This window comes from Numida meleagris, chromosome 4, assembly GCF_002078875.1.
Source record: "Numida meleagris isolate 19003 breed g44 Domestic line chromosome 4, NumMel1.0, whole genome shotgun sequence".
Classification (NCBI taxonomy): Eukaryota; Metazoa; Chordata; class Aves; order Galliformes; family Numididae; genus Numida; species Numida meleagris.
The window spans coordinates 64,944,219-64,960,859 of record NC_034412.1 but is presented as its reverse complement, the minus strand read 5'-3'; the positions used below and the strand labels follow the sequence as shown (position 1 = coordinate 64,960,859).

At 38.3% G+C, this 16,641-nt stretch overlaps 1 long non-coding RNA gene across 1 annotated transcript; it reads right to left on the bottom strand.

The window, feature by feature from the left end:
- Positions 1,171–6,212, bottom strand: LOC110398735. Its single transcript, XR_002438583.1, has 3 exons — positions 6,133–6,212; positions 2,974–3,038; positions 1,171–1,773 (listed from the first exon to the last, which is right to left on the bottom strand). It is a non-coding gene; the product is annotated as an uncharacterized LOC110398735 (long non-coding RNA).

The window sequence follows — 16,641 nt, the reverse complement described above, 5'->3', positions numbered from 1 at the left end:
ACTTAAATTCCTCCAGGATCATGATTTAATACTGAGTAAGAAGAAATTGTTTGGCTGAATTTAGAGAACACAATTAGTTGGCCATGTTATGCAAAAATGAAACAAAATCTGAAGAATATCTGAAGAAAATTAAGAATGTCATAAGTAACGTAAAGACCAACATGGTCAAGTATGTCACTTGACCTACAGTGTTCTTCCATCAGAGATGCACTACACTGTCTGACAACTGTCACTAAAGAGGCAGGTTCTTCACATCTCTTTAACACCTCATTTTCATGAGGGGCATGACTGAAAACACTGCACTTTTTAAAAATTTTATTTTCAGATCTGACCACACCCTACATTTTGGCATACCTTTGCGGAAGACATCTTTCTGTTGAGTTCTCTCCATGGGTCTGGGAGGCTCTCCCCCAAGCTGAGCCATTTGCAGTGCAAGAGAGGCTGATGCACACAGGATTTTACCGGCAGTGGCACCTGGCTGAACTCAGCCCTCCTCAGGACGCCTGCCTACAGGGCAGGACAGTGCTGCAGAGCATTTTCACCTCTGTGCAGCAGCTGGGAAGCAACAGAGGATGCTACTGCAGTCACAGAGTGCTGCAGTCCCTCTTTCTCTCCAGGTCTTTCAGAACCGGTGATAGCTGAGGTGTACACAAAGAAGTATTTCACAGTTCGATGGGAAGCTGAAAAAATAAGCCTGCAGTCAATCATGCCTTGCTTGTATTGAAAGTAGCTGCCTGAGGCTCTCACTGGCCTCCCAGTGCCATTCCTAATTTCCCTCCGTACCTCAGCACCCTAGCACCGTTCTACTCCTACAAAGAATTCACTTGACCTTATACAGCTTCTACTGAGCAGCCAGACAGCCTAAGTCTGAACTTTTTTTCTGCAAGAGAGAAAATACTGTCAATTCTAGCAGAAATATTCAAGCACTGAATCAAACATTTGGCTGCATGGGTTCCTCCTCAGGGCTACTCCCTGTCTTCTCCCTGGGAATCTCTACTTATAGCATTTTTCTAGTTTAATTTATGTTGTGCAGTTTTTGTAAGAAAACCAGCTGGCAGGAACAGCATCAGTTCTCCCTGAGTGTCATGATTTAGAAAGCCTAGGCAGAGCTGAAGGAGCCAGTGATGGACAGCATAGTCCAAGAGACCAGACAAGCTCAGCTGTGGACTTCCGTACTTATCAGTGCTGGAAAATGCAAACGGCTAACTTATGATACACCAAAATGGGAGAAATTCATGCCAACGTTCCCAAATAAAGCAGCTGTTACACATACTGATAAACTTTTTGCCAGAGTGACCTTTATAGCATAGCAGAGGGAAAATGAGAGAAAACAGACTGGACAAAGGCTCTGGAGATTAAGACCAAAGGTTCCAGTGTAAAGTACCCTTTAGCAGCAAAGCTGGCTTAAAATATTCTTGGTTTTAGCACCTTTGCAGTTTGTTTCTACATCTACATCACACCTAGAATGCATTCCCCTCTCTGGAATGCAGCTTTTTGGGGCGTGGACTGAAATCATTTGAGTTACAAAAACCCTTGAGGGGGGAAAAAGTGACAAGAAAACAGGGGTAAAACTTTCAGATAGCAACCTTATTCACATAGCATCCCCTCCTTCTGGGAGTGCAGTTCTGGAAAAAGCTTTGTGATCAAGTGGTATCTTCAATATTTGGATTCTATTGGTTATGTATGGACCATCTTTGAGACCTGCACTGTGTGCTGCTAGGCTTCATACAGGACTCAGCCCCTGTGAACAAGTAGTGGTTTTCCAATCTGCACCTGTTGGGGGAATAGGAAATTAGGCAAGTCATTCAAGAACCACAGCGGGTATCAATGTCAGGTTTAAGTTCTGAACTCCTGAAAACTCTTATAACACATTTGTCTCCAGACAGCAAAGCTACATTTCTGTCAATTTATCTGCAAGACCCAGAATTTCCACCAGTCACCAACTCAGCCTCCATTCACGCTCTATTTTAACAGCTTTAGATTATACATGTTGTGCCTGCCTGCCTGTTTTCCTTCCCCATAATGAGCTGTAGCAACACTACTGAGTCTTGCGAGCTCCCTCTTGAAAGAAAAACAGCTTGCAGAAGTTTGAAACATGAGTGAAATGTTTAGCAAGCCCCGAGTCATTATCTCTGCAACCATGGGTCTAAAGGGCAAGGTTATTATCGGTATATTGCAAAATGTTTTCGTATATATCTAATATATTTTGTCAATTTGACCAAATAAGTGTCAGGTAATTAGAGCCAGTCTAAGAAAAATGCTGCAGCTATAGTACAATTTCCATGATTTTTTTTTTTTTAGCAAGTTGGATGTTGAAGATAAGGCGATGCAGAATACTTTTTTCCCTGTAATTACTCCTTCCATCACTACACTTTTACCACAATTTCATGTGGTGTGGAAGGATGCTTTATTATTTTATCTGTTTCCTGTCAGAGATTGAAAGTTGGCTTACTTAAATGCCTCCCTTCTGGAAGTGAGGAGAAAAGGGCCTGCTGGAGGCTTGACAAAGATCCAGGCTGACAGGCGAGACATAGGAAAAATAGCACCTGACTGCTAAGATTTAAACTACAGCAGCCTAGAGGGAGGCCATCTCAGAAAAAAGTGAAGTGCAACATAAACACAAAAGCTGCGCAGCATGGTGAGTGACAGATAGCAGTGTCAGCCCATCCCACATAACGGGAACAAATGCTGCCACGAGGACTTGCCATGGTCTCTCAGCAGCCACATCCACACCTGGGTCTGATGCAAAGGAGGTCTTTGCTTGTCAAAACTGCTATCCATTTTATTTTTCAGGGTGACCTCCACAGCACTGACAGCTTCAGCCTGGGCTTGAAACACTAGTTTTGATACAAAGACCCTTATAGTTAAACGACACACCATAAAAGAAGGTAATTTATAAGTGTATAATACGAGAGAGGATTGTGGATCACTATACGTCAACAGGAAATTCATGGATATCCTTCCCTGACATACCAATTTGGAGCCCATGCCTTTGGATGACTTCTCCCCTCCTTGTTTTTTCTCTGAACCTGGATGTCCTTTAAAGGAAGCCATAATGAAATTAATTTCTATCATCATCAAGGGCACGGCAGATGAAAAATGAGAATACAAGTTGAAATGAATATAAATATTAGATGCCAAAATATATCACTGTTAAGAATGCAGTAGGGACTGAGCATTGTGAAGTCCTGCATATATTCTGCAGCTTGTGACAAAGTCATTTCTGTTTCTTTCAGGATGATAAATAACTTGTAGAGTTCAACTACATAATCAGTTAACATGTATAGGGTACAAATCTCAGTGAAAGAGAGGCATTTTTTTGCTGTTTCAACCTTTCTGGAAACATAATCTATGAGAACTTCTAAACCATGAAATGCAAAATGAGATTCATATAACTTCAGGATGGAAATTTAGAAAAAAAAATCCTGTGATCAAAAAAAAAAAAATAAAGAATGAAATATGAAATGTAAGGGTTAATTTTCATAATGATTCAGTTTCTAATATGAAATGGAGATGAATCAGTTGTTATTTAGTATCTCTGAGACTGGAGAGTCTTATGATTGTACTTAAAGTGAAATGATGTATATTTGGGTCTAAAAATAAGGCTTTCTCTTCATATTAATTTTGATTAACATTCAAGTTTGGCTATGACCCTGTGTATGCAATTGGACACCAGGAAAACGTAAAAAAAAAGGACTGAGCTGTGGAGCTGTGATATACACATTTTGCCACGGAAGACATAAGTAAATTATCTAAGAAGGAAAATGTGCTTTTAATCTATTTTATTCTTCTCTCTGCTGATACATATTCTTCTTTGTTAACCTTTTTATAATATGACTTGTGAAAAACACCAAAGAACTTCAAACAAGCATTTGAAAACACTGACCCATGAATGGGTCATGTTAGGTTTTTCATTATCTGTATTTACTTAAATGCTTTGCATACATTTAATTTGTAAGAGAAAATACAGTGAGGTATATGTTTAGGATGAGAAAGCTTGTAGTATCATTTTCCTTGTGATCTGTTTTATTAATTTAACTATCACTGGAGAGCTTAGAAAAGTAAGGGGAGCTCAAGATCTGTGGGAGCAGCTTCAGGTTATCCTAAGTAAAAGAATGGAGGGAGGGTAACACACATAGATGAGTGGTCCTGAAATTCAGCATATTTGGCAATGGGTCTGTTAAGGACCTTGTTGCAGGTTTTTTGGAGGTGGTTTAGGTAAAACTGTATAGATGATGACTGAAGTTTCAAATTCCATCAGTGTAGCACATTTTGTCAGCTCTGAAATTCTCTAAAAATTAGCCTGCTTGAGCAGAAATTGCATAAAATGCTTTTATCTTTAAAAGACTTTCTAAACCAAATCATCTAGCCCTATCCTCCAGGTAGCATGAGAGCCAGAGAGAAAAGGTGTTTGGTAAGGGTCTACATCAGAGTAGTTGGTTTATACACAGTAACACACAGTGTTAAAGGAAGAGATAGCAAATTAGGCTAAAAGTGAAAAGCAATATTGAGAATGATATATTCTGTAACAAAATATGACTATTAATATGCAGAAATTTGTACATATATAAATGAACCAACCTCAAATCACTGACATCTAGCTTAAAACTTCATTGCATTCACTCATGGATACTATGTGAACCTGATCTAGTTCTTAAACCTGTTCATAGCTGTAACAAGAAATGGAGTGTTCTGGTTATTGTTGTTTTGTTCTGTTTTTGTTCAGTTATTATGTTACAAGAGTAAAATAGAAAAAAATGACTCATAAACAGGTAGTCCATATGGGCTATTATACAGTGTGTGATTCAGAAGGTAAATTGTGTGCTGTTGTTCAACTTGTTATAGCAAGAAGAATTGAACGGAATTGAAAAGTACCTTCAAATCACATTTGAATGATGGAAATACATTTCGCTGTAACAAATTGTATTCACAACAGGTAAAGCAAGATCTTCTTGGAAAATTATGCCATAGCACTGGCAGAAGTCAAAACCCTTCACTATTGCTATTAATCTACAAATGGAAATCATGCAGCCGCCCTGAAATAAAGGCCTATTAAGAAATCATCATTCATCACTAGCCCTCATCAACCCAGGTGGCTGATAATTGAGGTTCTCTCTAACCTCTGTGTCAAAGTATAATTACTTGGAAGGTTCTGAACTGAGATAGTGTCTTTCTCTTCAAATATTCTAACAAAATGGCAATTTAAAATGGGCTTGGACATGGAAATAGCTCCAGGCACTGCAATGCTGACCTCTCTGTGGGCACAGGGAGTGAACAAATGAGTGCACTCATACTTTGATAATATTTTAGTTTCATTCTCCAAGCATCAAACAAGCAGGGCTACAGGAGCAAACAGGAAAGCTCCCGAGAAGCTCAGGTGCCTTTTGCTGAGAGCCTTCACCAAGCTGTGCCGAGGATGCCCTGGCCTCGCTAGACCCCAGAGCAGTGGCACTCCTCAAAAGGATGCTGCAGACACAAACTCACACTGCTGCCTGTAGCTGGTTATTCATAGAAAGTAACAGCAAAGAAAGCCTCTACTTGTACACCTTGTTTGATAACAAAGAATGTTGCCTATGCATTCCCCACATTACTATGGTAGTAACATGAAGATTTTAGCATTCCTGCTATACCTCTGTAGCTGCTTCTCAGCACACAACACCAGAGCAGAGACTCAACACCACAGAAGACTGTTTGTACAAATAACAACAAAAAAAACCATAGATTCAGCTGGGTTGCACCTTTTGTATCGACACTGCAGTTTACTCCCTCTCAATGTCTGGAGATGTGATTAAGATGATGAAGAGGATCAAGAGGAAGGTCACCAGCTACTGTCATCTCTCACTCAGAAAACACACAAACACAAAATGTGTGAGAGTAGATGTCATTAGGCTTGTAGCAAAACTACAGTTGTGAGTAGGAGAAGGGAGAGCAGCTTTTAGAAAAGAGGTAGTATGCGTGTATTACTGCTTTCCCTCCAGGCACTTGAACCTCATGAAGTACAAATTTACCAACACCGACTGAAGAGTGGCTGAAAGTGGCCCTTGGTAATAAGCACCTGTATTTTTGAAGTCACGACCTTGGACTACATTTTCAGACAATTAAATCTCCACGTAATATCCGTGAAACACATACCTACACTGGGTATCTTGCAGTTCAAGGTATTAAGAAACCTGCAGCAAGCTGCCATCTGGGAAAAACTGTGTTTTGCGAACCTGTGCAGGAGGACACAAAGGAAACATATGCAGTACATATTTTCAGAGTTCTAATTTCAAACTCTGATCATCAAGAGTGCTCTCAGTTATGAACAGATAAGACTTTTATTCAAACTTTAAAATAAATACTGAAAAATAAGTATCTGTATTCTACTGTAGGTAAAGCCATATTACCTACACAAATGCCTACAGCTTCTTATGCAATTAATATGCAAAGTAATTTAGCATCACTGAAATTCTCAAGACTCCCTGTGCACTCACCTTGAGTAAGGAATACAAGAGTATATTTTAACACATTCCTCATGTCCACAACAATATAGCAATGTGACATTGTCACTCATTCATATATACATTTATCTCTATGCTCCTAAAGTAAGCATTGATGTTCTAGAGATAAAAATTCAAAATTTGTATCTTTATATTTTTGACACCTGCCATGTGTTATATATATACATTAAATACAAAACAAAACTATTTGCAACCTGACACTAAAAAAAAAATCACAGTTTTTGTACATATGAGACTCACAGGACTGCAGTGAAACATACAACAGAAGGGAAATCAATTGATAAATTACTGTATTCAGGACCTCACATAAAGAGAAATTCTCTAGGATAAAATAACGTGGTTGACTTTTTCAAGCTCTGCTTAACTTAACCCTTAATTACAGAAGCATTCTGAAAAATGGATGCTACTGTATTTCAGAAACCAACTGATTTTCCAAACAATCACCTTAGACAAGGTAAAAATATGCATATATTGTAATTTATAAGCCAGTACTCTCAAAAGCATCAATCTTGATGAATCCTTTACCCTGCTAAGCATGCTGTATCTGAACAGTAATAGTTCATCAACAGAAGAGTGACCGATACAAATAAACAAGACAGAAAAAACTGTACTGAGAAAGAACTTCTCTTCATCTCATATCTGTAAGAACTGCATGATAAAGATCTGGACAGAATACAAGATTTAACAATAAAAGCAGGTCTTACAGAGAGCACTTGCCTCTCAAAAGCAGACACCAGCTACCACTTCAACCTGAAGGTGCCTGTGCCCTCCCTAACCTTGAATCCCCTAAGCTCTGAGGCTTACACCTGTGTACATCTGCTGCTGCCACTTTCCTCAATCAGAACAGCGAATCCTGCTCAGTTTCTCATTACCAAAAGGAAAAAAAAAAGAATTGTATTGATTTTTTCTCAGGCTATGGATCCCAGCTTGACAAAAAGATGTCTCTTAGCAATCTTGGGTAAAGGACTACCTCTACCACTGAAGAGGCTTTTCTTTCCCTGTTTTTTTCTGTTCTTCTCTCTCTAGTTCCCTTTGTGACTGGGAGAAAATAGAAGGACAAAGGTGGAATCTATTATTAATTCAACTTTGATAATAAATCATGTTATCACAGTTAAACAGTGAGAATATGCTGGGGCAGAAAGGCAGCACAGTCCTATTCTAATCAAATACCAGTTCTCCACTGCCAGGGCTCAGAAACAAGGTGCACAGCAGAGCCTTGTTCCCAGCTTTGTCATGGTACTGGTGGCCTCCTATTCAAGGTTTTGTGCATGGCTGCAATCAGCTGTACATGGAGAAATAATTTACTGTAGTAGCATGCCTTTTAGGCATGGTGGTCACAGAAGGTAAAGGTGTTTTCTGGACAACAGGAGAGACACATGAACAAGTACCAGCTTGAAGGTGAAAAGCAAATTCACATCCTTGGTGCAGAGAGGAGTGATTTCCCAGAGGAGAGGTACTGCAGCATGATAAAAACAGCAGTTTCATGAAGGATTCTTGGGAAAAACTACTGGCAAAATGGGAAAGAAAATAAGAAGGAAAAAAAAGAAAGGAACTTTTCTGGGTAGAAAACATCTGTAGTAGGAAGACCAATTTGGAATTCAATACTTAGTGATGGCTTCCTGTTTCCCGGTCTCTATTGAGACAGACTTTATCTGCTGCTCTAAGCTTGCTCTGAGGATGCCTACCCACCTTCATGAATCACATGGTTCTGCTTGTCCTTCAGGCACAAAATGGTGTGCATGCTATTCAGAGATCAGACGCTGCTGAAATCCGATGAATTAATAGTTTAATTCTACCAAACTACCCTTGAAGGGCTTTCATTTCATGGAGGAATGTATATAAAGGATTTGCCTCTTTTGAAATATTTTATTTGGTTTAGAAAAAAGCACTTGCTTTTAAACACCCTTTGCTGTACCAGGTCACTACACAGCTTTTCCAGTGGGTTCTTACCCTCTGCCCAGAAATCACATGGCTATCAAACCTTAATGCTTTCATCTCATTTGTATTGAATTTTTGGCTGATCACACTATACAGCAGCGCTCAGAGAAACAGTGATTTTGAATGAAGTCTTACTGCGGTTCATTATGGATATGCACATGGGGTTTTTGTTTTCCTTACAGCAAACTAAAATATTTTAAATTAATTTAGATTTAAATATGCATTTGTTTTTCACTCATGGAAGAAAAACACCTTTAAGACAGACTTCCGCTTAAAAAAAAAATTGTTTTTGAGTGCAGTATGTGTCTGAAACACGGCCAATTTTCAGTGCAAAGAACACTCATAAAAATGTCTAGGTGGAGTTAACTTGAAAAGTAGTAGAGCAAAGCAGTCTAAGAATACATGTTATTTATGTCATTGCTTTTCTTCTAGCCAGCGAAGTAGCCAAGCACATAAAGGGAGAAATTTTGATACAAAACGAAACAAAATGGAGTCAAGAATGTGGGCTTCTAAAATACAGGCAGGATAACACTTGCAACCTGTAAAGCCTTAGATGCAGCCCATAAAATTACTTTTCAGAGTAATTTTGAAGACTGCTATTGCAAATTAGTTATAAACCACAGCTCAATGTCCACCTCAGAATCTGTCCTCACTGAAGAAACTTTGAGAGCACAGACCAAGGAGGAACTCAGAGGGGTTCTTCAAAGCCAAAGGTTTTTTTTTCCTCTAATGTTCAGCGTGCCACAAGGAGAAAAGTAGATGAGGACTGCTGGGTGAAAGCCCCAGTTTATCTCTGAGCAAAAGAGAAAAATATGGAAACTCCAGAAGTCAAAAGGAGCCACCTGAGATAAAAACTACATAACTTCATTATTTGCTCTGAAGTCTTTCATGTATAAAGTGTGCATTCCCACCAGGTAAGGAAAGACTTTGTCTTTCTGGCATTCAGTAAAAATTGGCTGTATTTTATATTTTACAGTATGCTGTAGGTTACTAATGGTTTAAGCATGCATTTTTTTGTGTGTGTAGAGGAGCAAAACTCCTCTGTCTCTGCTTTCCAGATTTGTCAGACAGACTTACTGGAACTCTGACATGTACACGGGCTATCTCAGACAAACATGGGACATTTATTTAATTTGTCTGTGTGTGTTGCAATCTCACTTCTCAGCTGCCAAGGTTAATTCAAACTAAACAAGTCCGAACAAATTCAGACATGCGGCAGTGATAGCCTGTAATAGTACATAAAAATGGAAAATGAGAGGCTGATTTTCCTAGATTTTGGACAGCTATTTTTTATTTATGTAGTATTTTGTATAAGTCCACTATAATCCTAGAGTTAAGCATGATCGATCATTATGAATTATGTATTAATAGTGATTAATTGCAATGATTAACTGATACTGCTCAAGTCAGTGACAACTATAGTTGTCATTGTTATGTTAATTTGCAACACTGAAAAAATGATGATAAACTAAATTGATTTCATTTACTTAAACATAACCTATACTCTGTTTTTATTAACGTAAATTCTGTTCTAACAGTTCTATAAATACCTTGCTGGCAATCATGTCAACCCCCATGCTCTCCATTCCTATCTTATTAGTAGAGCTGGCTTAAATCAAGGTCAAAACATGTCTTTCTCAGATAATTCATACATAACAGTGCATTATCCTTCTTTTCTATTACTTAGGAGTAGAAAAGGGAACACAGCTCAATCCAAAATACCTGAATTTATCTAGCATCAGAACTTCCTTATATTTTCTGCCATCAAACTCAACTCACAGAGGAAGCAATGACTCCTTTAAAACTTGGATGCTACAGGAAATGAAACAGTTACCAAAACCTTGAAGTCTTGCTTTGGAAGAATGTAGCCATTTCTATGATCTGGCCTCAGCACAAAGGATCACCTCTCTTTAACCTCCTGCCATAGCCCTTCTTTGTCCCTGAGCACTCTGCATCTCCTATTTCCTTAACTGCCCTCAGCTTTCTGAAACCTCCACCAAACACAGAATGATGACTTCGGGGATCAGATGACTGTTGCAAGTATGAAATAGTTCATGCACCACAGTATGAGTCAGTAAGGCCCATGCAGAAGCTATCAGAGTAAGCACTCAGTGAGGTGTGGTAGAGCAGCAGTCCACCAAACTACTTTGACATACACTGAATAATTCCAGTGACAAGCATAACAAGATGGAAATGATGAGATCCTAAAATAAAAACCTAATCAGGACTGGTTTGAACAACAGAAAACATGAATTTTTGCAGGGACCCCTTGCATGAGGGGCTTACTCAAGTGAATAGGGTCTTGTACATCTTGTGCATCTCAGAATAAAACAGGCGTATTTGAAATGGACAACAGATGATCTATGTTCAGCCTTCTGCAGCACTCCTGTCACCTTCCTCCCTTCCTTGCTAGTACAAACAACACACAAGAAAGGCCATGAACCCTGCACAGGGATGGAAAACTATCAAAGAATCCAACCAGCCATCAAAGCACAAACAAACCTGCCATAGTGAAATGGAGATATCTGCAAAGCTACCTGAATTCCATATCGGAAAAATGTATTACAGGTATGTAAACAGATGTCTATTTTAATCTCTGAATGACAGCATTTTGATGCAGGCATATACGGAATGCTCATCATAATAGACACCAGTGAGAAGATGCGGAATTTGTTAAACACTAGTAGAAAGCATTGTCCATAAGATCCCAACTTCATTAAACAATCTGGCAAAGGAAAGTTATTTCAAGAAAGTGGGAGCAGGAGAGAAATGCTGATAAAGTCATCATCCCCCCTCCCTTCCAAACTAATTTCCTCTTGCAGTCCCATGTCCTGGTTTCCAGGCACAGCAGTGGCACTGGAGATACTGGATGCAGGGATATATTGTACCTTCCTTTGAGCTTCTGCCAAGCCATTGAGAAGCTGCAAAGTGGGTGGCACTGGTGATTGTGTTGCCACCCTTGTCCTGTGGCCACTGCAGCTCCAGCATGAGGCCAACCTCACCTCCTAATGTCATATGGAAAAGGGGCTGCTCCCATCATGTAACCAAGGATGAGTGTTTGGTCTAAACATGGCCTCACCCAGCTCTTCATACTGGGTTTTTTAATAACCTGGTATGAAGTACAGCACACAATGATGAAACTTCTAAAGTATAGACCGACAATTTTTAAAAAACTGTTTAGCAGTCAGAAAAATTTGTATTATTTTTTAAATAGCATTCAGTAAGAAAACAATAATGGGTACGTTTCCTTCATTTAGCCTTTGTTTTACTATAAACCTAGAGTTTGGACTGTAGCAATGTATCTCATTAGCTGAACTCAAAATAATTAAGGAGCATCTGAAGATTATTTCCCAGTATCTACAAACTGAAAAATAAAATATAATCATGGAGCTATAAATTAAAAGCATAGGCCTATTAACCATATGTTTCAAAACTGTTAAGTGCCTGCCCTTCTCATCCATATTTAGAAGAGAGATCTATGTTCTGATTTAAATACCCCTAGCTGTACTGACTACAAAATACCAGCATTAATATTCCTTGTACAACTAATCTGAGGTAAAATAAAATGAGAATATTAAGCTAATCATGTATGTTGAAAATCATAACCAACATTCAACATTTGGCTGGTTGCAAAATGTGTCCTCTATGGATTTCACAGTATTCCCAATGAAGGTCATCAGCAAAATCTGAGATCATTGCAGTTTGAGTTTCCAAATATATTTTCTTCATTTTGATTGCATATGTTGCGAATATTTTTCAATACATTTGCAGTGTAGTTTTTGTTATATCCATTGTAACACAACTCATTACTAGATTTTGGTGGCAGTTGCTAAATTCACAGCCTTTTCCACATTAAGAAAGGTCATGTATGGTCATATGAAGAAGTGTCAGATGCTTTGTGTAGCCAGGACTGTAAGACCACACATTGACCCTTTCAAAATTGGAATACAGGAAATGCAGAAGCTCCTGCTTGCTCAGGAACAGCCCAAAGCAATAAGGTCAGGTGGCTGGCCTGCTGTCAAGCAGACAGCTTACTTTCATGGTCCTTCATGCCTCAAATTTGGAACTTGCTTTTTATAGCAATATGTCTGTTCTTATACCTTCAAGAAGAAATTGCATAGTTCTCAGCTAAAATATCTAGCAAATCTGTTTTCCTTATCCTGCTTCTTTTACAGTATCTTTTCTGCAGGTTTTTTTTTTTTTTTTCCAGTTGTAACATTATGCTATTTTTATAGAATTATCTGAACTAAGACAGCTTAGCTCCACAGATTATTAGTGTTTTCTAAAGTGTACTAGGAGCTGTTGGGATGCCAAAGAACTGAGTGCACACATGCGCACACTCCTATGCACACAGAACTGTAATTTGAAATCATTGCAGATCCCATGACTCTCATTTACAAAGGACTCTCATTTTCTGCAATTACAACTTTTCTTCTCAGCCCTTGTTAATCACTGCTCTCATGGGGATCAGATATCAAAGCCTGGCTGCCCAGTATAAGGCAAACTATCGTGTAAATCAGTGGCATCTGAAGAATAAAACAGGAACGGTTTAAGCCAGCCAGATGCCTCAAGATTAGGCTTACTAAATTCAGCAGCACACAGACAGACAAAGGTTGACAAAGGGTTCTACATCTTCCTAAATTCTACAAAAGAGATGTCTGATTGAAATACAATGTATTGGTTTTCTAGTGGCTTCCAAAATCAGGATGTGTCAATAATCTGGGAGTTGTGAACTCTTCTGAATTTATTATTATTTATTTATACTTCTGAACTACAACTGTGCCGCACTGAGACCTATTCAAATAAAAGCCAAAAACAGAGCTCCTGGACACAAGGAAGAACCATGGTTAACAAATAACATGCTAACATGTTAACAAGCATTTCTAACAGTTCTGAGATTATTAGCAGCTAAAGAGTGTTATTGTTTTGCCACTGTTCAATGTTTCTATCCCCTTAATGATCCCTCCATTCTAACAGCTCTTTCTCTTTGAATTTATATATTCAAACCATAGATAACTGAGAAGCGAAAAAATTCATTTTCCAGGGCATTTTTAATGGCCAGACACCCTATTATCCTAACTTCCTAAAGAATGTCTAGATATATATGATAAGTTGCATAGAATTATATATATTAGAACAATTAATAAGGAGCATTAGAAATTCAAGACATTTCAGATAGCAGAAACCTTATTCAGTAAGCTTGTTAATGCTCACATTAGGTTGAAATGAGTAACAAACTGTCTGAGATCTCCTGTGAGCTCTAAAATACAGTAATAAAAGTAATCTCTTTCCTTGGTGATTATTCAAAATACCATATGACTTTTCAGAATTTAGTATGTAATACTTAATTAAAACACTTTTTATGTGACTGTTCCTTTATGTATCTTTAGCATATACAAATGTGTACTGTGACTTAAAGAGAAGAGATTCTCTTGATGCATGCATACATCCTGCAAAAATGCTACACGGATAACCTCCCTCCTGTCATGCAATACAAAAAAACCATATTTGTCCCTAACCTTCAAATTTTATTTAGCTATTATTCTCTTGTTCTAAGCTTTCATCAAGGTGAAAGTGAATCTTGACATTTCATGACCATTAACCCAACAGTGTCAGTGCTGACTGGAAGAAAGCTCCTAGCCCAAAGTGAGGTTTACAGTGATCTTGTGTCCTTCTAGGCAGCTGAAAGACATAGTTAATAGGCTGATTTAACTTTAACTGAGACTGAAGGAACATAAAAATAATGGTTTTTTTTCTTTCAAAATTATGTGGGTTTTCACTCCCACTGGCAGAAGTCTGCTTAGACTGTGTTTTGGCAGAAAAGACAAGATTTTAGGACAAGATTTGAGACTGCAAATTTTATGAGGTACCTCTCAGTTCCTCTTTGCTAGAGGACATAATCAGAACTTGCTTTCAGACAAGATAGTATCATAGAAGGCACGGTATACTGCAAAGCCAAGACCTCCCATGAAAAGAAATCTGTTTAGATAACTGCTTGTAGATGCAGAGTGTGTCTTCTGGGAGGATTACACCTTTAATGCCTTCCCTCCTCATCACTAAACTGATGTTGCTTTGTATATCAGAACAGAAATGGAGCAAAGGTATGGTGATTTCAGAATAGTCCTTTTTCCGGAAGGAATGAAGAATGAATCATCCCAAGGCTCTATTCTATTCATACAGAAAAGTAGATGGCTTGCTTTTATATGTCATTGTGAATAGCCAGCTGTAGTCTAGATATATAGTTTGTATAGCAAGCAATCTCTTTTCAGTTTCACCTATTTGTAAATCAGAGCACCTTGTTCTTAAGATCAGTTACCTTAGTCATGGTGATCTCTTTAATGCTTACTTGTATGCAGGTATCAGAATTGCTAATGAAATGCATTGCAATCAAATGTTCATACAGAAATTGAAAGGAAGGGGGCTGATGCTGTCCAGCAATTGAGTTATTTTAGCAGCAGTTTGTTGCTTATTTTGCCCATATTAGTTTGGTAGAGCAGACAAATTCCTTCAATCTAAGATACTTTCCTTAGTAGAAGACCAAGATAAAAGACTGTTAAAACTAACTGGAAATCAGAGCATGTTCAATTTCATAAACTCAGTTGTTCATTTACTTTTTACATTTTTGGTTGTTCTGCATTTTAGCATGTCTATATTGAGTTTCCCCTGCAAATCATTACCAGGCTGCAGAACTTCCTTAACAGGCCTTTACTGTGACTTTCCAGACAGGTAACAAGAAGGTTATTATTACCCTTAGTGAGATGTCAGCTGTCAGCTGTAAGTATGGAATAATACATCTGTGTAAGTCGCTGCACCTCCGAGGGTGTACTAATCTTCCCTCTGTTTCTGTGCTCTCGCCCTCAAAATCATAGACTGGTACTGCAGATTTTCAGTGCTCAGAAAACCAGAAGTTAGGTATTTGATATGGTCAAGTTCCACTAATATTCCATTAGCTGCTAACGGACAGTAGTTGAATGTAAGAAAGAAAATAAATGTAAAGAAGAATACCCAATTTATATCCAGTTTGTCAAATTCAAATGCAAAGAAACTTCTCAGAAAAAAATTAAAAGGGGTGTACCTCGTGCTATTCCAAGGATGGCTGCTTACCATCAGGTCTAATAAACTGTCCTGACGACTGGTAAGGAATGTCATATGTTTATATTAGTTTAACTTATGAGTTAAGCAGAAACATATCTAACTTTTGGTAACCAGTACTAACATCTAAAGACGGCTGGATCAATTAAATTAATGGTCAAGATTACCTCTGTAAAGCACTGTATTTCCATAGTGTAACTAATCGGACAAGAAATCATTGGATTTGAATTAAGAGATATGTGATTCCTCTTAATTACACTTCATTACCCAAGAGCAGTTCTTGTGAGTGATACAGAGCAAAACAGTATGCAATCAGTTTAATGTTTTATAAGTAAAAAAAATCACCTTGGGATATGATGCATGCTAAGAGAACATAGCCTTACTGTTATCTTCTCATTTATATTTGATGACTACTACCCCTTTAAATGATGGGATTTTCTCTCCTCTGTGAATGGATGTCCTTTGATAAGGGGCTACTTAATTAGAGGTCAGAGACTGAAAGCATATTTAGCATTTTGGATACTGCAGTCTTAATCCCAGTCCTTCACACTGAAAGACAGAGTACACACAATGGTTGATAATTGGTCATTTTTCAACCATTTTTAACAGTGCAAAACATAAGCTGATAAATATGTTTGTGAGGGTGGATAGCGATAGGACAAGGGGGAATGGTTTTAAGCTGAGACAGGGGAGATTTAGGTTAGATATTAGGAGGAAGTTTTTCACACAGAGGGTGGTGACGCACTGGAACAGGTTGCCCAGGGAGGTTGTGGATGCCCCGTCCCTGGAGGCATTCAAGGCCAGACTGGACATGGCTCTGGGCAGCCTGGTCTAGTGGTTGGCGACCCTGCACTTGGCAGGGGGGTTGAGACTCGATGATCTTTGAGGTCCTTTTCAACCCAAGCCATTCTATGATTCTATGATTCTATGAAATATGTAGTAAAACAATTTTTAAAAAGAAAATCAAAACTGTTTTTCTAAAATTTTCCATGCTTTCATAGTTTTTCCCCATTTTTGCCTGATATAATCTTAGAAATTAAACAAAGACTCCACAAATCCTTTAGGTTGATTCTGTGACATTTTTGGTGAATTAAGTCTCAACAGAGAAATA